Raw genomic sequence first — 23,237 nt, 5'->3', positions numbered from 1 at the left:
TAGTTCATTTTATTTTCTCCTTGAGTATACCCCATTATTTAAACACTATTTGTTGATAAGAATTTCCTTGGATTTCGGGATAGCTAAAGACAGTGGTAGCTGCTTAGGTCCCTGTCTCCCACCTTTTCCTTACAAAACAACACAGAAAAACGAGAAAGTAAAAAAGTAAAAATAAACCTACCCCAAAATAGTGACCTCAGCATAATGTAAAGACAGAGGTTGTTCATATCTCAAAATAACTTGAAATTTTAAAAATAAGATCATAAATGTCCAGTGAGCAATCTCTCGCTCGCCTATCCTACTGCAAGTCTTTGTGGCAAGAAAAAGCAGGTCATGAAAAACTGTGGGAAGAGAGAAAGAAAGAAAATGATGGCCGTAAGATTGACCTTATCAACTGCAAAAAGTAAGTCTGTGGGGAAAAAAGACCAGAGCATGGTCTGCAGGGAAGGGACTTAACAGCATGTATGATGTGAAGTGACAGCTTTTGAAACCTACAGCTTCTGTAGGAGAAAACATCAAAACAGAAAGAAGTGGCTCTTAGAAATTAGGTAGTCAAAAATAATGTAGCAAAGGGAGAAATTTTTGAGTAGTACATGTATTACAAAAGACAATGAAAACATGAGGAAACACACAATCCCTTCTCCTCCACTGCAGAAATAACCACTAAGGAATCTAGACTTTGTTACACTGAATGAAGATAGTGTCACTGAAGCAGGAATCTTGTAAAGTTCTCTAATACTACAAACATATGAAACTGCCCCAGTAGTCCCATAGATGGTTCTTTTGGATAAACATAAAAATTGACCTTTCTGGTCTTAAAGCTTGAAGCTTACACTTGTTTTCCTGGAGGAAGGGACCTTCTGGCCTCTTAAAAAAAAGCATCAAAAAACTGAAACTCACCAGACCACCACATCCACACAATGAGATGTGAGGCCCCTCATTCATCATGCTTGCTTCCTAGCCCCTCCCTAGTTCTTAAACATTGTTACATTTCTTTCTTGCTATATCATCTCCTAGTTTTAGTCAGTCAGGGAGATGGATCTGAGACTGAGCTCCCATCTCCTGCAGCACCCAATTAAAAGCCTTCTTCCTTGGCAATACTTGTCATCTTAGTGATTGGCTTTCTGTGCAGCGAGCAATGGGACCTAGACCAGACCATGTGTGTTTTGGTAAAAAATAAAGAATACAGAGTTATGAAAAAATACAAAATGAACTCTGATATGCCTCAGGGAAAACCCTCTTCTTAAAAACAGTATTCATGAACCAGAAATGATGATAATTTCTCAGAGTGATAATTTGTTATATAGTTTGTGGACTTAAAGGAATTTACTATTTAACACATTTTAAATTTTAATTAATTTATTTATCATTATTGTTATTATTTTTTAGAAATAGTGTCTGACTGTGTCACTCAGGCTGGAGTGCCATGGCATGATCATTGCTCACTGCAGTCTCAAGCTCCTAGGTTCAAGTGGTTCTCCCACCTTGAGCCCCTGAGTGAATGGGACCACAGGCATGCACCATCATGACTGGCTAATTATTTATTTATGTATTTATTTTGTAGAGATGGAAGTCTCACTATGTTGTCCAGTTTGGTCAAATTCTTGGGCTCAAACAATCTCCCTGCTTCAGCTTCCCAAAGTTCTGGAATAAAAGCATGAGCTACCATGGCGGGCCTATTCAGCATGTGTTAATATTGTCCTTGGTTTTTCATCTTTTAAGGACTCTTTGTATATCTTAACCTTTAATATTCCATTCACTATTGTTTCAAGTTAATATAATACCTGTTACATTCTATTTTCTAGGAAGATAATTAGATTTGACCATTTTAGATTTCAAAGAAAGGGGAGAAGAATATGTGCATTGTGACTTGGTACTAAATGCCAAATATTTTCTAACAGTAATGTCAGTTTTCCCCTGAAAATCTGGTCAAAAGATTGAATGAGTGGCCAGAAAAGACTCTGCTACTGGAATTGGAATTCCAGGACTATAAAGAGGAAGTCTTACCTAGATTGGGATATCACAATTTTACATAAAATGGACTGGGCAGATGTTCACCTAAGAGAACTTTGAAAATTATGCTACTGCTAAAATTTGAAAGGTATTTCTATATTAAGGGGAAGATACAAATCTAAGCTGTGAATGATTAACTAATGTAGATACATATTGGAATTAACAACATTGTTAGTTCCAAAGGCAAACCAAAGAAGTTTTTATACGGTGTGGGAGTACATGAATGTTTACTAAGAATTTGTCAGCATTATATAATACTGACTAAATGATAACCTCCTTCCTGTACTTGGAGGACACAGATGTAAATTACTAAGCAATGTGCTGTTTAAAGTAGATGGGCTATTTAACTCAGACTGTCAGGTTGTCTAAGTAACCATTACATAAGAATACTCATCTTCCTGTGCTGATTCAACATACATTAAACAACTCAGACTAAAACCTATTAGAATGTGAACACTTGAAGGTTGGGTTTCTCTTGTTTACTATTGCATCAGTGCCAGGACAATATCTGAAAACTAGCAGACACTCAAAAAATTAGATAAAACAAAGAAGGCTTATATGCAGCTGCTATACTTTTCATCTTGTATTCCAATACTTGGCAAATACTAGCAGTTCAATGAATGCTTATTGAATTGAATTCCTAACTTTCATTCCTTGAGATGGTAGACTAGGAACTATAAAATAAAAATAGTAATGTACCATAAAATGTTAAAAGTTGCTGATAAAAAATATGTTTTTGTGGGAATCCAAAGTTATGATTTTAGTCTAAATATTGATCTGAACTCACTTATTCTACTGGTGCTTTTTAGTAACTATTGAATTTAATCTTAGTTAATAAAGGTGTACTTATCGGTATTCTTGAAATTATTTTGACAATAATTTCCAAGTCACAATTGTATACCTAATAAAATTAATATTTTAAAATCTAATCTGCCCCTGTTATTTTAATGTAAAAAGGATCTTGATTTTGAGGAATCTCTTCCACTCTCGTGGCTTTATAGGACAGATGGTGTATAAAGCTTATTATTCTATAAACTTATCATTCTTCAATATACATCTTCAATTTACAGTTTTCTCAAGCTCCAGACTCATAAGTCTTACAGAAAAATAGACATATTAACTTTCTTTCTTCATAAAACATATCAGATATGCCCAATGTGAAATCAGCTATCCTCCTTTAACTTTCTTTGCAGAGCCTAGTATCTCAGTGCTCATTTAGAACTTCAGCAGTTTCTCACAGCTAGTACTCTTCAGTGTCTTTTTGCTATTTCCATTTGTATTACTCTCCACCAGGCTTACAGTAAAATATATTAATATTTATTTGTTTTTTTTTTTTTTTTTTTTTTTTTTTTTTTTGGAGACGGAGTTTCGCTCTTGTTCCCAGGTACAATGGCGCTATCTCGGCTCACCACAACCTCCGCCTCCTGGGTTCAGGCAATTCTCCTGCCTCAGCCTCCTAAGTAGCTGGAATTACAGGCACACGCCACCATGCCCAGCTAATTTTTTGTATTTTTTTTTTTTAGTAGAGACAGGGTTTCACCATGTTGACCAGGATGGTCTCGATCTCTTGACCTCGTGATCCACCCGCCTCGACCTCCCAAAGTGCTGGGATTACAGGCGTGAGCCACCCCGCCCGGCTAAAATATGTTAATAAAGAGTAATGTGGTACTGAGAAAGTGAGATGGCCCAGCGGTTATTGCAGGCTTTGCCAGTCACCGCAGCTGTAGCCCAGTGCATGCCCACAATCTCACTGCTCCCTTCTTTAATTATGCTAAAGGTCAGATGTGCCAGTCGATAATTGCTGGGATTGTGTGAAAGGAAAATAGATCCTGGGGCCCCCAAATCACTAAGCTAAAGGGAAAAGTCAAGCTGGGAACTGCTTAGGGCAAAGCTGCCTCCTATTCTATTCAGGTTATCCCTCTGCTTACTGAGATGAATGTATATCTGACTGCCTCCTTTGGAAAGGCAAATAAAAAACTCAGAAGAATGCAACTGTTTGTCTCTCACCTTCCTGTGACATGGAAGCCCCATCTCTGAGTTGTCCCACCTTTCCAGGGAGAACCAATGTACATCTTACATATATTGATTGACGTTTCACGTCTCCTAAAATGTATAAAACCAAGACATACCCCAACAACCTTGGGCACATGTCATCAGGACCTCCCAAGGCTGTTATGGGCATGCATTCTCAATCTTGACCAAATAAGCATTCTAAATTTCTGAGACCTGTCTCAGATATTCAGAGTTCACATTTTGGTAACCATGAAGGGATTCTGATTGAAGGTTTCCCTGACCTTGGACGGATATTCTATTGGTGCTTGGTACTGAGGGACTGTGTTAGAGAAACTTCCCGGATTGACTAGGGGCTTTGTTTCAAGTGCAGAAATTTTCCTGCCTCTGGCCAGCTAGGGGCTTTTTTTTTCCTGCCTCTGGCTGGCTAGGGCTTTGTTTCCAGTGCAGGACTTTTTACTACTCTGGCTCCTAGGGGCTTTGTTCAAGGGCAGGGACTTTTCCTGCCTCTGGTCGCTGGAGGCAGAGGCTCAGTGACTCAAGGTTTGAAAACAGTGACTAATCCAGAAAAGTATTCAAAGATCAATTGATCCAGAGAAAGTTTGAAAAAACCCCTCTCAATGGACAAGAACAAGAATGGCGAGTGAATAACTCAGGGGTATAAGCTCCAGCCACCCAAGCCTGCAGCAGCACCCTCTCCAGGTCCCCTTCCACAGCGTGCTGTCTTTTGCTCTGCCTAAGAAACTGCACTATTGCACAGTGTTTGGGTCCATGAGTTATATTTAAGCTGTAACACTCACCGTGACACCAAGGCCCTCTTCCCCATTCATAGGGGTTGAAGAGGCCAATAACCTGAGTTTCAGAAAATCTAATTGCATCTAATCCAGTTACATCTGTTGGCGAGCTAGCTAGGAGAAACTCCGAACTTTTGCGTGGTGAGTCACTCTGGACCCCTTTCACTTGCTAATCTGTCCTTCTTCTTCTAAATTTGTTTAGGAGGTATATTACTTGGCACCTGTCAGCCAGTTAAAAGCGACAAGTGCAGGTGTTGGACTAAAGACACGGGTGTCAGGCTTTTTGGGAAATGGCTAACAACCCCCAGCTCTTCAGAACTGAGAGTGTTGGTCTGCCTGGAACCAGTTCCCTCTCTCTCCACTCTCTCTTTCTCTGAGCCAAGCCAAGGGTCGGTTGGGATGATGAGTAATGGTCCTGAATTCTCAGTTTGATCTGGTTGAGGTATGGCCTTGCTTAGACCCCCCCTAAGAGAGCCACCCACACGAACACTGCTCAGCCTCTCAGAGCCCAACCTCTTGGGTCCAGATATCCATGTGGAAAACTTCTTCCTTCCAGGTTCTTTCCTCTAAAATTTTTCCTGCACCTGATGCCATTACCCTTCTTGCTCTTGGGGTGGCAGTCCAGGGACCCTTGCCTGTGGCGTCCCCAGGCCTATACCTACAAGGACCACCTACAGTATAAATACACAAGATCAGTTCCCTTCATCTGCAGTACTAGGCTACGTCCTAACATAGCCAGGGTCTATCAGTGGGTACTGGAGGCTACAGAGCATTTTATTTTCTGTCACCTGCAATTTCCCAATCCAACCAAATAGTGCCAGGACCTACCATTTTTCATGTTTAGGATTGGCTCTTCATGTGGCAGAACATCTCCATCTAGAGCACTATAGTCAGACCTGGTCTGAGACTCAAATTGTTAATTGGAGGGCTCACAGCGATAGGGCATACTCTCATGATGGAAAGTGGGGAGAAAAGGCTTTGGCCCAGAGGGCGTTGTCCCGGCCATGGCCCTGTGGCCAGCCATTACCTTCTTTAAGACTGTTATGTTTAGAGACCCATCTCTAGGAATTTATCCTCCCGGGGCAGTTTTATGGTCAGACCTATATTAATTAGACCCTTGCTTGGGAATATAAATGGCACCCATCGCCTAAGCCTCACTGGCGTAGTTACTCAAGGACACGCCGGTATAGGGTCACTAAACCTGGCAGTCCCCGTGTCTTTTAAGGTGGACAAAAAAGGACATTAGACAGTGAGGACATGCCCATTACACTGGTAAGTGTGATCAGGCAAATGGAGAAGGCCCACAAGATAATCACACATCTAGGGCAAAAGAAAAACTATAAAGTGCTGTGCCACTGGGGAACATCCCAGGGTTGACAATTACCAGAAATAACCAGGGATGGTTATCCATGGATCTAATTTCATAAGGGTGCTACTCTTCCCAAGGCAAAGTCACCCTTAAAGCGTATCCTGGATAACTGGGACCAATTTGACACACAATCTTTGAAGAAGAAACAGCTTATCTTCTTCTGGAGCACAGCCTGGCCACGATACCCTCTTCAGAGTGGAGAATCCTGAGGACATATAAATTATAATCCTCTTCTACAATTATACATTTTCTGTAGGAGGGAAGGTAAATGGAGTGAAGGCCTCTATGTGCAAGCTCCCTTTTCTCTGATATAATCCTCACTATGTAAAGCTTGTAACTTACATCCTACTGGCTACTCAGGCTACTAGGAGGCTCAAACTCTGCCCTCTACAGGCTGCAGAGGGGAATTTGGCCCAACCAAGTACATGCTCCCTTCTCACTTTCTGACTTAAATCAAGTTGGACTTAGGAAAATTTTCAGATGACCCGGACAAGTACACAGATGTTCTGCAGGGCCTGGGTCAGTCCTTTGAACTAGCTTGGAAAGATAAAGTGTTAGTTTGTTTCTGTTTTTGTTGTTTCCATACTTACCCCGTTTGTTTTGATCAACTCTGAGTTGATCAAATCCAAAGGAAAGATCCAAATTACGGGGAACAAGGCCTGTGAAGTGCCTAAATTCTCACAAGAAAACAACAACAAAAAGATGGTGTGGTGGGGGGACGAAAAAGTCCAGCAAAAGAAAAAAAGAAAGGAAAAATTTTGCTTTTGCCTACTTGAGGGGCTTTATTTACATAACAAGGCCACCTTTTTGCTAGCCAGGCCAAACTGAAAGAGCAATGGCTGTTGCTCCAGGCTGCAGTTCCATAGCTAAGGGTTCTGCCTTCTTTTTTTTTCTCCATTACAGCATAGGTTTGGTTCCTAAATCAAGCCCTTTCTGGTTTGATACTTGGGACTTCTGAAACAGCAACAATTTGTCCTAGCTGAAATATGGTAGACTAAAAAAATTTTTTTTAAAGGAGCTCAATGGTTAAAAGTCAACTTAATTAAAAGCTAACATTCAAGATGTGTGTATACATATGTCTTCATGAGTATGTATTTGTATTTAAAAGGCCTTCATATATTTTGTTATTTGTGTTCCTTTTTTTCTTTTAGGAGCATATGTCTTTTTCATCTCAGTTGACTGAATTCTGTTTTCTTCAATTTCTTCTGCTGTCTCTCCCTTCTCTTGCACCTTCTGCTGCATGAGGGACCTAAAATAGTTTATAGTAGGCTGGGGTTCCTTAAAGAAAATGGAAAAGGCACCAGATATCTTTTTGGGGAAAAACCACTGTTTGTCCTTATGGAACTCGAAGAGGGTTGTCCAAACAGACAACAGACAAGTTTATGTCGGCTCTTAAACTGCTTGCTTTTGTATTGTGTTACCTGATTTTTTGACTAAAATAGTTATTGCAACAGAGGCTACTCTTGGGTTTTTAAGGAAATGAAGTTTAAACAAATATTTTTGTTTAAAAAAATTTTTTTGAAGTGCACTGTAAAAGCATCATGTGGTCTAGCTTCATAATAATTCTCTTTTTCTGGAGACCCAGGATTGAGTGTGGGGGTCTGCCCAGAGTTCAGAGATGCCATTAGAAGATAGATAGTCCCTATCTAAATAAACTTGGTCTCCTTATATGATCCTGTAATTTTATGTTTGATTTGGCATCTATCTTTAATCTCTCCCTAGTAACACCAGACCTTTACTCTCTGTACCTTGAGATGTAAATTTTGCTATCTGATTTTTCATCTAAGAGTTGTTTCCTTCAATATGCAAATTTAAGGCTGTTTGCCTGACAACTGCCAGGGTAATGAAACAGGTTATCAAGAGTTTGCAAGTCTAAGATAGGGGAAAAAAAGGAGGTCTTAGGAATCTATTAGAGGTACTTTTATCAGTATGCCTAATACATCTATGCATTTGTGTGTTCTATACACATTGTTTCACTACTAAAATATATGAAGGAACTCTAATTAATTGGCTTAACAAAATAAAAGTCTTTAAATCAAATACTTCATCAGAGAAAAGGGAAAGGCTAGTCAAAGGTTTTAAAATTTCATGTGACTTAAGTAAAATCTTTAATAAATAAGCTAACTTTGAGATTATTGGTAAAGTAATAGTAGAAATTTCTTAAAATTTGTCAGCATACATTTTTGTTTCCATTTATTGATCAAACAATTTCATACTTATCCCTGCCAAATATTATAAGGTGTCAACATTTGGCATAGGGATTATAAAACTATAAATGCAACCCAAAATGGGAAGGTTTTTCTTATGCAATTTTTAATAAATAAGACATTGATATTGGTGTCATGAAAATAGCCACATCTTGAATTATTTAATAAAATTACCATAGTTTGTAATCTTGTGGCTTTAGGCAATAAGGAAGTTTGTTTGGGAAAGGACTGTTAACATCTTTAATTCAAAGCTAAACTATAAACAAGTTTCATTCCAAGTTAGTTTGACCTGCCCAGGAATGAACAAGGACAGCTTGGAGGTCAGCAGTAAGATGGAGTCAGTTAGGTCATATCTTTTTTATTGTCTCAGTTATAATTTTGTAATGGGGAGTTTCAAAACTTTAAGTAATAGCTATCTCAGTTTTCATAAGTAATCTTAGTAAACAATTAAAATGAAATAATTAGGTACATGCAATAGGATAAACACTTGTACACAAACTTGTCATAATTTAGAATCAAAATTTATATTAAAATAATAGATATTTCATTATTTGAGTATTTTTCAATAAAAATGTATTGTAGGAAAACATTCTAAAAAACAAAAAAAATCAAAAAAAGTTCTATGATTAAGTTGTCTAATTAAAGGGATTTATAATGGTCTTTCTAGAGATTAAATTAGATGGTGAAAACATTTATACATAAAAGAATTGATTAAAACAATAAAATTTTCTTCAAGGATTGATTTACTCTTAATAAATTATAAGATATTTTAATTTGTTTTAAACTCAAAGTTCAACTTGCATTGCATCTCATTGTTTTCTGTTTTCTCTTCTCTTTTAGAGAGTACAAAATAGTGACTCTCTTGTCAATTCATTTTCAGCTTATATAATTTTTTTCCCTCAAGTTCTGTTTGTTGTGGCCTGATGCTAACAATGTTTTCTTTTTGTTTGTTTGTTTGTTTTTTGTTTTGAGACTGCCTCTTGCTTTATTCTCCAGGCTGGATGGAATGCAGAGGTGTAATCTCGGCTCACTGAAACCTCCACTTCCCAGGTTCAAGCAATTCTACTGCCTCAATAGCAGGAATTACAGGTATTTGCCACCATGCTCAGCTAAATTATATATTTTTAGTAGAGACAAGGCTTTGTCATATTGGCCAGGCTGGTCTGGAACTCCTGACCTCAGATGATCTGCCTACCTCAGTCTCCCAAGGTGCTGGGATTACAGGCATGAGCCACCATGCCCGACCTGTAGATTGCTTTTAAATGCCCTGGTTTCTGTACGTGTTTTTTCCTTGTCACATTTTTAAGGAACACAACGTTGCAAGACATACTGCATGTTTTTCTCATAATGGTTGTTTATTTTGAGACATCATGAACTATCTTGGACTGATAGATTTTGTGGAGGAAATCAAAGAGCGGTCTGTGAAAAAGGCACTGTTGTGAGTTGTGCTGTGTGCTCAAAGAGATGTCTGCAGTCAGCTCAAGTTATCTTGGATTGCCTTGGTTTTTGTTTTCCTAGTTAGTGCTTTTCTCACTAACTTCCTTATAACTGTGATAAATGAGTTAGGGCTGAGTTGCTGGTGATTTTGGTGTGGAATAAGCTGGTCTGGGGAAGAAAATCCGTGGATAGAACCATTTTCCTTGGTGGTAAGCTTTTAGAGATACCTGAATTGATCTTTTTTTTTTTTTTTTTCCTTGAGATGGAGTCTCCCTCTGTCAGCCAGGCTGGAGGTCAGTGGTGTGATCTTGGCCCACTGCAACCTCCATCTCCTGTGTTCAAGCCATTCTCCTGCCTCAGCCTCACAAGTAGCCTGGACTACAGATGTGAGCCACAGCATCTGGCTAATTTTGGGGCTAATTTTTGTAGTTTTAGTAGAGACAGGTTTTCACCATGTTGGCTAGGCTGGTCTCAAACTCCTGACCTCAAGTGATGAGCCCACCTCGGCCTCCCAAAGTGCTGGGATTACAGGCTGGGGTCACTGGGCTCGGCCAGAATATTTTATAATTTAATGTCAAATTTGAATGTGGACTGGGTGCGGTGGCTCATACCCGTAACCCCAGAATTTTGGGAGGCCAAGGCAGGCAGATCACTTGAGGTCAGGAGTTCAAGAGCAGCCTGGCCAACTTGGTGAAACCCCATCTCTACTAAAAGTACAAAAATTAGCCAGGCATGGTGGAACAGGCCTATAGTCCCAGCTACTCGAGAGACTGAGGCAAGAGAATCATTTGAACCCAGGAGGCAGAGGTTGCAGTGAGCTGAGATCATGCTACTGCACTCCAGCCTGGGTGACAAAGCGAGACTCCGTGTCGTCAACAACAACAACAACAACAACAACAAATAATTGAATATTCCTAATTGTAAATTCGCTTTGTTCATCTAACATGTCTTTTTCTTTCACCAGCTAACAATTTATGTATATTGACACATTTTTAATGATGTGGAAATTTTCAGAATTGTAAATGTTTATGTATTTAAAACTGGTTGGAATATTACTGTCTCAAAAGTGTTAATAAATCTAGTGGCCTAGCTCTATTAATATTCATTTATTCAATAACTCTGACCATTCTGATCCTTGGTTCACCCAACTCTAAAATGGGTGCAAAGATTACTAAAAATATATGTAAGATTCTTCCATAAAATAGAAAATAAGAAGTAAAAGTTACATTTAAAAATCTGCAATCCTAATTACTCACAGTTTAATCTGAAATTTAGTATTCTATTCTGTTTCCAGAGCTGCTGTAGTGCATGCCGTTCCTTTGCTGTTCCACTTGTAGCAGATTCAGTGTTTTTCTAACAGGTACAGATCTTTATGCTTGAGACTGTGTGGAAACCTTGGATTTGAGCTTCACTCTGAGTTATATTTGGCACTTGCTAAAACCTAACTATATTCTGTCCACTTCTAACATGATACCTGGTATGTGATAGAACCCAATAAAAGTTTGGCTGTGATGGGAACAGATGTTTGTACATTATTTGTGAAGGATAATTAGGTAGTATCTTTCAAAATCTTAAGTTTGTATGCTTTTTTTCTTCTAGACATTCTCCTTCTAGGAATTTAGTTATAGCTGTGTATGTGTATCAGGATGTTCACATTGTAGTATTGTCTGTAACAAGATTTCAAAAGAACCTGAAAACAACAAAAGGTTCATTAACATCGAACTGGCTCAATACATTATGGTACTTTTAATTATGTTACTCATAATCCAATACATTCCCTATGGCCACTAAAAAATAGAATGTAAGTATGCATAAATTGATGGGAAAATCAGCGTTCAAAATAAATTGTAGAATATGTTTAGTTGCTCCTTTTGTATAAAAATAGAACATCCTTTGCAAAACCCATAGCAAAATAACATTTTGAGAAAATAAAAAAAAGGATATATATATGTGTGAAAGTAAATATTTGTACACGATATGCAAAATTTGAGTGTAAGCACTTGTCTCAATATCTAGAACACACAAGGACAGGGAGGGGTGCTCAGAGGAGGTACGGGGCAGGGACAGAGGGACTTCCCTGTGCCACACTGTTTGAGTTCTGAAGGGTACTTACACACCCTCGTTGACCTGTGCTACCGGCCTCTGCCTAAAGAGGGCGCTGTAGCCACCAAAGTCTTGGGTACAAATGAAGCCTCTCAGTAAGCCTGCGCGGTTACGCCCTCACAACCGACATGCCTAACAGCGAGACGCCGGAGTTCTGCGTGGCTGGCTTCCGAGTCTCTTTCGGTCTCGGGTCTTATCCTGGCACTGAGGGCAGCAGACTGGCGCTTTTGGCCGGCTTGGCGTTGGGTAGGCGGCTTTCGGGACCCACATGAGCCAATGGCACCATCCCTGCAGTGGCTGGGGCCGGGGACGTGGCTTTCCTGGACACTCCTCGGCCAAGAAGAAGAGCGGAAACCACATTCCTGAAAGGTAATATGTCTTGGTCCCTTGGCATGGCCTTTCCAGCTCGGGGCTTCTGGGCGTGGGCTTCATCTTTTGTGGTCTCTGAGTCTTACTTTTGCCGTCACAAACTTGGCTTGTCCGCCCCTTGCATTGAGGCTTTTTTTTTTTAGACAGACTTTCGCTCTTGTTACCCAGGCTAGAGTGCAATGACGCGATCTCGGCTCACCGCATCCTCCGCCTCCTGGGTTCAGGCAATTCTCCTGCCTCAGCCTCCTGAGTAGCTGGGATTACAGGCACGCGCCACCATGTCCAGATAATTTTTTTGTATTTTTAGTAGAGACGGGGTTTCACCATGTTGACCAGGATGGTCTCGATCTCTTGACCTCGTGATCCACCCGCCTCGGCCACTTTGAGGCTTTGACCCTCTTTGCCGCCCGCTGTAGTTGAAAGGGGGAATGTCTGTGATGTCCTGTGATTTCTCCTTATTCTTGCAAAAGTGAGGTTCTGGGCCGGGTGCGGTGGCCCAAGCCTGTAATCCCAGCACTTTTGGAGGCCGAGGCGGCTGGATCACAAGGTCAAGAGATTGAGACCATCCTGGTCAACATGGTGAAACCCCGTCTCTAGTAAAAATACAAAAATTAGCTGGGCATGGTGGCGCGTGCCTGTAGTCCCAGCTACTCAGGAGGCTGAGGCAGGAGAATTGCCTGAACCCAGGAGGCGGAGGTTGCGGTGAGCCGAGATCATGCCATTGCACTCCAGCCTGGGTAACAAGAGCGAAACTACGTCTCAAAACACTCCAGCCTGGGTAACAAGAGCGAAACTCCATCTCAAAAAAAATAAATAAATAAAAGTCAGCCCCTAATACAGGTCTTGGCTGACATATTGCAATTGGGTTCTAATTACTGCATCTCCTGTTTGTTTTCTTCCAATCTGTTTTTGTTTTTTTGTTGTTTTGTTTTGTTTTGGTTTGGTTCGGTTTGTTTTGAGACTGAGTTTTGCTCTTGTCCTTCAGGCTGGAGTGCAATGGCCTGATCTCGGCTCACCCCAAGCTCCACCTCCCCAGTTCAAGCCACTCTCCTGCCTCAGACTCCCAAGCTGATGGGCTACATAGTCATAGACACAAATTTTACAAAGATAAACTGCATGTTTTTAATTTAATTTCTCATATGTTTTAAAAGGATGGAGTAAGAAATACTGTGGTGTAATGGGAAAAATATTAGACTTTATTCTAGTCTTGTGCTGTTTGCCTGCTGTGACTTACATCTCCAAGCCTTGCCTTTTCATGGTGAAGTGTGAATAGTGCTATTTGCCTGAGTACTTCACAGGGCACGTAGACTTGTGGCAGGTGTGGATCACCGAATGAGAGAAGGAATGGAAGCTCTTTGGGAACTCAGGTACTATGGAAACTGTCCTTACTAGTCAGTATCAAGAGTGAAGGCATTTCATTTGTTTCTTTCAGAAACAAATTTCATTCTTCTCATAGCCTGTTGTTGCTTTCACTCCCTTTTTGTATAATTAAGTTAATTACTGATGGGCATTCTATTTTTAGATAGATGGGTTTGTCTCATTGCAGATTTAGCTGTTAGTATCTTTTTTTCTTTTTTTTTAAATTCACAGTCCAAAATTGCAATTAAGCTGTTAGTATCTTACCAGGGCTGTAGTTTACATCACTGAGTCTAATTGAGACTTACTGCAACCTCCACCTCTCAGGTTCAAGAGATTCTGCAGCCTCAGCCTCCTGAGTGGTTGGGATTATAGGCATGCAGCACTACGTCCGGCTATTTTTTTTTTTTTTTGCCTATTTAAATATTTTTTATTGTTGTATAACAGATGCACATGTTCTCAGGATACATATGATCACTTAGTACATTAATATAATTTGTAAAGATCAAATTAGTATAACTGGGATATTCATCACCTTAAATAGTTTTCTTTATGCTGGAAATATTGAAATTCTTCTTTTGCAGTTATTTTGAAATACACAATTTTATTTTTGTATTTTTAATATACACGGGTTTCACTGTGTCGGGCAGGCTGGTCTCAAACTCCTGACCTCAGGTGATCCACCCATCTCAGCCTCCCAAACTGCTGGGAACAGGCATAAGCCACCATGCCTGGACTGAAAATTGACATTTTTAAAAGATGTAAACAAACAGTTAAAAACATGTTGCTAGTGGCATTGAAAATTGGTTTAAGCCTTTTGAAGCACAACTTCAAGAGCCATAAAAATGCTTTACCTAGTAATTTCATTTTGAGGCTAAGGAAATACTTCAAAATGCAGAAAAAGCTATATTAATCCTTCAGCACATTTCTCAAACTCCTTACCATGTGTCAGACCCTAGGCTAGCTCAAGATACAACGTTTTGCAGTGTTAATCCCAGCATCACATGCAGTCATGGAAAAACTTGTAGCTGCTGTGTTTCCAACAGTGGAGAATGTAGCTAAATATTATATCCATACTATAGCATTTTATAAAGCCATTGAAAGTGGTAGCTCATTTATGATAAGTGAAAATAATAGGCTGTGATTCAACAGTCAGAAAAAGATGCTGGGAAAAGGAACAAAAGGAAATGCTAACTAACTGAATTATATTAAGTGGGATTGAGGGCTCTGCAGCAGGGGGTTATTTTTTCTTTTCTGAGATTTCCAATTTTTCTTTTGTATAATTATATAAGATTTTCTGATGTTATATTTTTTCAAGTTTGTTGCATGTACCATGGTTAAAGTTGTTCTATATTTTATAATTTATGTATATTTGTTTATAAAGTGGAAGTAGCTGTGTGTTTTCAGTACTAAATAGCTTATTGTGTTTTATGTCAACCCTACCAGACTTGGGAGAGAAAATATTTAAGTAAAGTAGTATGGGCATGCATTTCATGCATCTATCTCTGTAGGGAAAGGTGGAAAGGCTTCTGGGAATCCACTCTGTGCCAGGACATTGTGGGTAATTGAAATGTATTTTCTTAATTTAACTTTGTAACAGCTCAGGGAGGTGGAAAGTGTTATTAGCCCCATGTTATAAGGAACTTAGGGAAATAAAAGTTAATCAGTTTATCTGCTAAGGTCACACAGGTGGGAAACAATAGAGTATATGTTATTTTGTAAATAAATATATGAATTTAAAATATTTTATTAAAATATGATTTTAAAATAAATAAAAATTATTTTATTAATCCTAGTAATGGTTTATTACTTTTTGTTTTGCTTTAAGAACATTTTCGCAGAATCCAAATGTTTACCAAAGAGGCCATATCCCTCCTCCTGGTCTCCCTAGAGAAGACTATTCATTCAGGAGGTGCACTTGGAATGTGAAGCCAAATGCCAGTCGAGCAGCCCAGGAGAGAAGAAGGTGGTATCCTGACAATTACTCCGGACTGTCCTATCCAGCCTATTGGGAATGGACCCAGTGATACAAACCTGTCCTGGAATTCCACCTGGAGACCAGAGTTGGCCTGAAGATTACAGGTGTGACTTCTAATTAGATCAGGTCTAATGAGGTTTCTTTATTGTTCCCTTTTGCGTTCAAAGCTTAAGGAAAAATTATATTGCTGTTTACCTCACTAGGAAAGGGGCACAGTGTTGGTGGTCTTGTGTGTTGTTGTGAAGCTGAACTGAAGTAGTGCATCTCACTGGCCCGTGCATAGGTGGTGAGTCAATGGTGATCTATACACCATGGTCTTTTCTGGGTCAGCTTCAAGCTGCTGCAGTTCACTTGGCTGTGCCCCATGTTGTCAGCTGCACCTAGAACTGTGAGCCCTTGCCCATCCCCTGGTGGTAGATTCCCCTGTTTTCTACTGACCTTTGTCAACTGTGATCATATATGTATAAGGTAACCCAAACCTGTTGGAGATGAGTCCTGAATCTTATTTTCTAAAACACCTATCTGATACGCCATCATCCATGGGAGATTTTGTACATTTCTTTTGGTCCACCCAACCTTATCTTCTGCCATTTTCAACTTCTATACAATTTTTTTTCTTGCAGTCCTAACCTCAGATTCTGCATCTTACTTCTGCCGTTTCCCCCATTTCTGATTCTTTGTATAAGCCCATGAAATCTCTCCCCTTTTGACCTTCTTAGTCCTGGACCACGTTCCTTGCTCTTTCCTCAGTTCTTCTGTCTATTCTCCCACCATCCATCTATTAGTTTCTTCTTGTTTTTATTTTATTTTATTTTATTTTTCTGAGATGATGTTTTGCACTGTTGTTCAGGCTGGAGTGTAGTGGTGTGATCTCGGCTCACGGCAACCTCTGCCTCCCGGGTTGAAGCAATTCTCCTGCCTCAGCCTCCTGAGAAGCTGGGATTACAGGAAGCCACCATCACACTCAGCCATTTTTTGTATTTTTAGCGGAGATGGGTTTTACCATGTTGACCAGGCTGGTCTTGAACTCCTGACCTCAGGTGATCCACCCACCTTGGCCTCCCAAACTGCTGGGATTACAGGCATGAGCCACCGCGCCCAACCATAATTCCTTCTAAGGCACCCTTTGATCCAACCCCCAAAAGAAAACCCTGAGTCAACAGCATCTCAAAACTCAAAAGCCTCTTTATTACTTATCCATTACTTCTATTAGATTTCTTCATTAAGTTTTAAAAATATATTATCAGAATGGATAAATTAGTATCTATCTATCTATTTGGAAAACCAGCTGGTATCCAAAGTAAAGCCAACAGTCTCAGCAGCTCTTAGATTCTGCAGCCATAGTCTTGAGAAATTGCCATATCTTTTTCCCTTTGGATGAAGAACTGCAGTTTCCCCAAAGAGGTGTATTTGGCAGCATTCTCACGCTCTTCCTGAGCCTTCCTCTTCATGGCCTCACGCTCTGGCCTCTGCTCTTTTGTGATGGGTGTTGACACTACTGGCCCAGAAATGTTGGGTTTCCTCCACGGCCTGCGTTGTAAGCTGAAGTCTTGGATTAGAAATTCATTTTGACTCTTGGGCAGTGACTGGAGATTGGTCACAGCAGTGGAAACAGGCTCCCGCTGGAGAGAAGAGCAAGATGATGTTTTGTAGGGTGCTGGCCTGAAAGCAGCAGACTGAGAGGCAGTAGGAGGCTGGTTAGGGTTGGCTGAACTGGCTTGGGTTGCGTTGGTCAAAATTGGCTGAGCTGGTCTGGCAGGACCTGTCAAAGATGTGTTGGTAGAAGCCGGTTGGGATGAACTGACTGTAGTCGACTGAGCTGAGTTAGTAGAACCAGGTCGAGCAGGGCAAGCCACAGCAGGCCTATGTGAGGCCGGAGGGTGTGGCTGCCAAGAAACAGGTTGAGCTTGAGGTTTGTCCAGGGTTGGAAAGGGCAAAGGTACCCACTTGACCTTTCCAGGTGGTGGCAACTCATACTGGGATGGAGATGGACACTCTTTTTCAGCACTATCATCCCGTTTCTGGGCCTTGACTTGAGTTTTCTCCAGGCCTTTCCTCTTATGTCGGGTATCCCGCCATGGTTTGAGAGCTGAGAATGGCTGGGTGTTCTGGATGTTGCTTGAGCTTCCCAGAATCTGGGAGGAGGAGAATCCAGTTTCCTTGTCGATCTTTTTCCCCAGTGCATGGAAAACTTGCACAGACTCTAACATGTGCATGGCTAGGGAGCTTCGTGGCTTTTTGATGGTTTGTTGGCTAAGCTCAGGTTGAATTTTCTTCCGCTTCATATTGGGAATGGCTTGCTTCTCTTCTGCCTTGACTTTGGTCCCTGACTGCTTACTGTCTTCAGATTTCCTGGAGCTGTTCTCTCTGCTCCTTTTGGCCTTCTCCTGCCCAGGCCTCTTAGTTGTGCTGCTCCTGCTGGATGCGGCTTTGTGAGGTTTGTTGCTAGAATACTTACCTTTGTTCACAGAACCGCTGTCACTGGTGGTAGCACCGCAAGGAGTCACTTCTCCCTCTAATAGGCTCTCTGGGTCCTTTGGCTGGATTTTGGCCTTGGGAGCACCCTGGATAGGCTCAGCAGCTTTATGCTTGTTCTTCCAGACTTGATCAGAGTGACCCTTTATGACACTTGCCTTTTCCTGCACCTGATTTACCCTGATGGAACTGGGATCTTTGACTTTCTTTGTGGAGGGACTTCTGGGTTGGTCAAGATCTTGTAAGGAACTGAAGATGGAGGGGAGGTGAGTATTCTCTGCCAATGTAGTGATGTCCGCAAAATCACTGCTAGACTCAATCCCATTTTCAAGTATCCCTTGGCCCTCAAGACTCAAGCTGTTCTTTCTTAGATTGGTATTTTCGGAACAGGCTGCTCCTCTTGGCCAAGAGGATCAATGCAGGACAGAAGCTGGTGAATATCAGGGATTTCTAAAGGAAGCAGTGGAGGATCTTGATTTTCTTTTGGGAACTGGTAGGCATCTAGAGGCATTGACAGCTTGTTTTTAATCTCATCCAAATTCTTATTCTCGGTTTTGTCCTGGCTTGGAGCTGGAGACAGTGTCAAGAGATTAGTTGGACTCTGGACTGGAGCTATTGTTGAAATGTCCCCAAGCTGAGGTGATGGATTACTCTCAAGTAATAACTGGGTATTTCCGTTACTGCAGGACTTGGAGAAATCTGAAGTTTGTGCCAGGCAAAATGCCTGGCTTGGAGATTGCAATCCCAGGGAAGAATCCATCCCCAGGGAAGTTTCCATCACTACAAAGGAATCAAGGAAGAAGTCAATCCTTGGTAAGTGAGATGCTCCCCCTACACACCAATGCAGCAATCAGATACCTTTCTAACATGGGATTTCTACTAGCTCTTCTTCAGGACTGTGGACAAGACCCTGCATTAGGGGATAGGCAATGACTTTTCTCTTACCGGTTATCATTTGGTATGATTGTTTCTTGGCTTTCTTTGAATTTCATAGGGTTGTTGTAAGCCAAATAAAAAGTGAAAGTGATTTTTAAATAGGAGATGTTTTATAACGCCTCACATTCTCATATAGGGTAACCCTTTACACCATGCACTAGGGGAGAGAGTGGAGCCCTTCCTCATGAAATATATAAGCAAGCACAGATTCTGAGCCTGTTTGTTTTGGAGAGGATCTCTGAGCAGAAGGTCTTAAATCCTATTGTAAGTTAAGGAAAATCAGAAGGTCACTGCCAAGATAAAACTTCTGAAGTGCCTTCCAAAGAGACTAAAGTAATACATTAAGGAAGGAAGTTACGGCGTCTGGTGCAGGGGAACTGATCAGCCAGGGCACTGAAAAGTGTGATATCTCTTGTGACTCTCTTAAATGTGGCGTAGATGGCCATTATAGTGTTCCACTTTCCCACTTAGAAGGTGTTCTTGGATAGAGTCTGAAAATGGAGAGCAATGCCCAAGAACAGTGGTTAAAGTCTCAGGACTTAAATTCTGCCTATCCTTGGACTTACCACTCAGCTATAAATTTGACCCTCCCTTTCAATGCTGTATTTATTCTTCTCCTTTCTTGTTGTTTGTACTCACCTTGAAAACTGGTTTCTGTGATGGGTTGAGCAGACACAGAGTAATACATCGCAGAAGTGGAGACTGTTGGTAGAACAATTGTGGGCTGAACCTCCTTTAGCACCATCACCATTTCTGGTTGATGGGCAGACGCCCTATTTCCTATAGATGACACAGAGCCATGGGATTGCAGCCAGGGGCCAAGTTCTCCAGATAGTTGAGGCCCCAGTGTGCCTGGATTATAGTAATAGACCTGGCTTCCTTTCTGGTAGGGAAGTGACAGGCTATGGCCCTGCTGATTTGGAATTTGAGATTTTATCCCCTGAACAAGGCTGTCAGATAGTGTTGGATACAGAGAGGCCATAATATTGGCATCTGAAGTTTTATGCTGGGCTGTCATAGACATGGAAGAGACAGCTGTGTTCTGGTTGATGACAGTCACAGTGAAGTCCCTGAGTGAGGATGACTTCTTTGCTGTGCTTGCTGTAATGTCCCACTCAAAAACACCTGGGTAAGAGGCAGCTGAAGTAGAACTGTGGGTCTGGCCACTAACCCCAGACAACATAGTTGTGCTAGAATGTTGGTAAAGGTAGGCACTGCCTGTGCGTGGCTGGAAAGAGGTGCCAGAGGCTGATGGCAGTAGCCATGCTGAGCCAACAGCTGGAACAGAGGCTCTGGAGAAGTTGGAGATGCTTCCTGTTAAGGAAACCGCACTGCTCACCACAGGAAGAGAGAGCTGCAGATAATTTGCTGTTCCAAGTAAAGAAATATTTTGGAAATCTTCTGCAAGAAAGAAGAGAGAGATGAACAAACTGGTGAGATTGAGAAAATTTCACCTTATTTGGAGAACAGCATTATCTTAAGGTTGTTGCAATCAGGAAGCCTCTAATACCGATACTCACTGAGATACCACAAGCCAAACACTTTATGATGGCCATGAGTGCTGAAGCAGTTTGGTCCTGTTCTGATGAACTTCCTTTGTGTCCAATATGGGCACAGATGTGCAGAAGACCCAAGAGGTCTGGGTTCTTACATTATTTCCTAGGCTAGAAGCAACCTTCTCCCTTCCCTATCTTTCCCTAGAATCTGGGTGAGTATTGACTCCTAACTATTTCCTAGAATTGGAGCATTTTAGAAGTGGGAGGTCCTTAGAAAGGGACCTTATTTGATGAGTAACTGAGGCTGAGAGAGGTCAGATTGACCTGTTTAAGTTTTACCATTATGTTAATATCATTACCATGACTTCCTTGCTAGGACTCTTTTCTCTGAGCACAGACCAGAAACCAGGAGAAATAGAACTTTTAATATGGCAATTTGGGCCTACCAGAATATAGTACAGCTGTCAGTTTTATAATCCTTACTGTCACATTTTGCTTCTACAGGTCGTGTGACATTTCCCAGCATTTACCTTTAAGCCAGGCCACTGGTAAATCTGAAGCGTCGTTCTTTGCCCTCTTCACGCCTGGCTTTTTATCCTAAATCAAAATACTACCTAATAGTTTGAGAAGAAATGGTTTTGTGTGTGTGTGTTTGTTTGTTTCTTTTTTGAAGGAGTCTTACTCTGTCACCCAGGCTGGAGTGCAGTGGCTTGACCTCAGCTCACTGCAACCTCTGCCTCCTGGGCTCAAGCAATTCTCGTGCCTCAGCCTCCCGAGGAGCTGGGATTATAGGCGCGCACCACTGCACATGGCTGAGTTTTTGTATTTTTAGTAGAGACAGGGCTTCACCATGTTTGCCAGGCTGGTCTCGAACTCCTGACATCAAGTGATCTGCCCGCCTTGGCCTCCCAAAGTACTGGGATTATGAGGTGAGCCACCGTGCTCAGTCTGGAAGCATCATTTCTAAAACACATTTCTAAAATGTTTATATTAAAAACTGTCAAGTGTCATCTATGTTCAAAAGGGCAACAGAAAAAAAACAACTGAATGTGACTTCTGATAAGCTGCTTTTTCTAGGGATACTCTATTCTAGCCTGTTTCCTTCATAGTTTATTGATGTAAGCGTTTGCTAAAACCAACTTCATTTTGCCCTATTGTGAATAGATTTCACTCTGTCTTTCTGCTTTTCTTCTAAAATTTAAAATGCATTATTTTCTCTTGAAATCATTGTGTTATTCTTCAGAGCATATCCCAAAGGTAAGTGTAGGGGACCGGGTCCTTCTGCTTTCATTTAAAATCCCAAATTCCTACCCTAGAATATCTGCCTCCTTATAACCCAGTACTCTTCATTTTCTCTTTCCATCTAGTTCAGAGAGGAATCTCCAGAGCGTAACTATTACTTTTGTTTATTTGTTTGTTTGAGACAGGGTCTCGCCTTGTCACACAAGCTGAAGTCCAGTGGTGTGAACATGGCTCACTGCAGCCTCAACCTCCTGGGCTCAAACACTCAACTGATCCTCCCACCTCAGCCTCCTGAGTACCTGGCATGCCCCCACACCTGGCCGATTTTTTAAAAAAATTTGTAGAGATGGAGTCTTGCAATGTTGTCCAGACTGGTCTCAAATTCCTAGGCTGAAGCGATTCTCCCATCTCGGCCTCCCAAAGCACTGAGATTACAGGTGGGAGCTACCATGCCCAGCTGAATATTAAAAACATCACTACACATCACTAAATGTAAAATAGAAACGTTGAAATATTAGTGAGGGAGATGTCCTCCCAAAGCACTGAGATTACAGATGTGAGCCCTCGTGCCTGGCTGAATATTTAAAACATCACTAAATTTAAAATAGTGAAGTTGAAATATTAGTGGAGGGAGACTGTTACACATGAACCACCACAGAATATGTTGCTAGTTTTCTATGCCACTTAGGTTTTCTCTCGGTTTCTATTGAAACAAACACCCTCAAAAGTGTCTGATTTCATTTTCTAGATGTGTGCCCTTTAAGACTCAGCATTTGAAAAAAAATGGGGCAAGAGGGAATAACCAATCTATTATCCTAATGTAACAGATGAGGAAACAGATTTTGTGAGAGAATCAAAGAGTCCTCTAAAGTCACACAGCTAGTAAATGTCAAAGCCAAAACTGAAATCAGGTCTCTATATTTCTACTTGAATACTTTCCCTGTTATTCCAAGCTCTTTGGGACTATAGGGGTAAAGAAATCTAAAGTTAGGAGGAAAGAAGTTGAATGAAAAACTGTCAAGAAAGTTTCTCTCTTTACCTGACATGGTCAGAGAAGAAGAAACATCAACTGTAGATACAGGGGATGAAGAGACGATCCTAGTGGATGTCTGGGTGGCTGAAGCCAAGGAGTGCATGTGTCCAGTATGAAGGCCACCGGTCACACTGGTCACTGGCCAACTGTGACAAATTTATAGGCTACCCCAAGATTCTACCAGGTGCTGATAGGCTTGGGGAGAGAATGATGTCATAAAGCAGGCAGTTTAAAAGTGTGCGATAGCCAATAGGGAGGCCAGATCCATGAGAAGATGGGATTGGCTTGGGGAGAGAATGATGTCATGAAACAGGCAGTTTAAAAGTGTGCTATAGCCAATAGGGAGGCCAGATCCACGAGAAGATGGGATTGGCTGGCAGAGGTGGTAGGAAAGCTGAAACAGTACTAAGTGGCTGAGT

General features: G+C 41.1%; 1 pseudogene; it reads right to left on the bottom strand.

Annotated features, from left to right (window-relative positions):
- Positions 1-16,961: 16,961 nt before the first annotated feature.
- On the bottom strand, positions 16,962-22,921 carry LOC135272582 (uncharacterized protein C2orf78-like; annotated as a pseudogene).
- Between the last annotated feature and the right edge of the window lie 316 nt (positions 22,922-23,237).

This window comes from Aotus nancymaae, unplaced genomic scaffold (assembly GCF_030222135.1).
Source record: "Aotus nancymaae isolate 86718 unplaced genomic scaffold, 86718_ANA_hifiasm-v0.15.2.pri h1tg000115l, whole genome shotgun sequence".
In the NCBI taxonomy this organism is placed as follows: Eukaryota; Metazoa; Chordata; class Mammalia; order Primates; family Aotidae; genus Aotus; species Aotus nancymaae.
The sequence above is the reverse complement of the archived record's forward strand: the minus strand, read 5'-3'. Positions and strand labels throughout refer to the sequence as shown.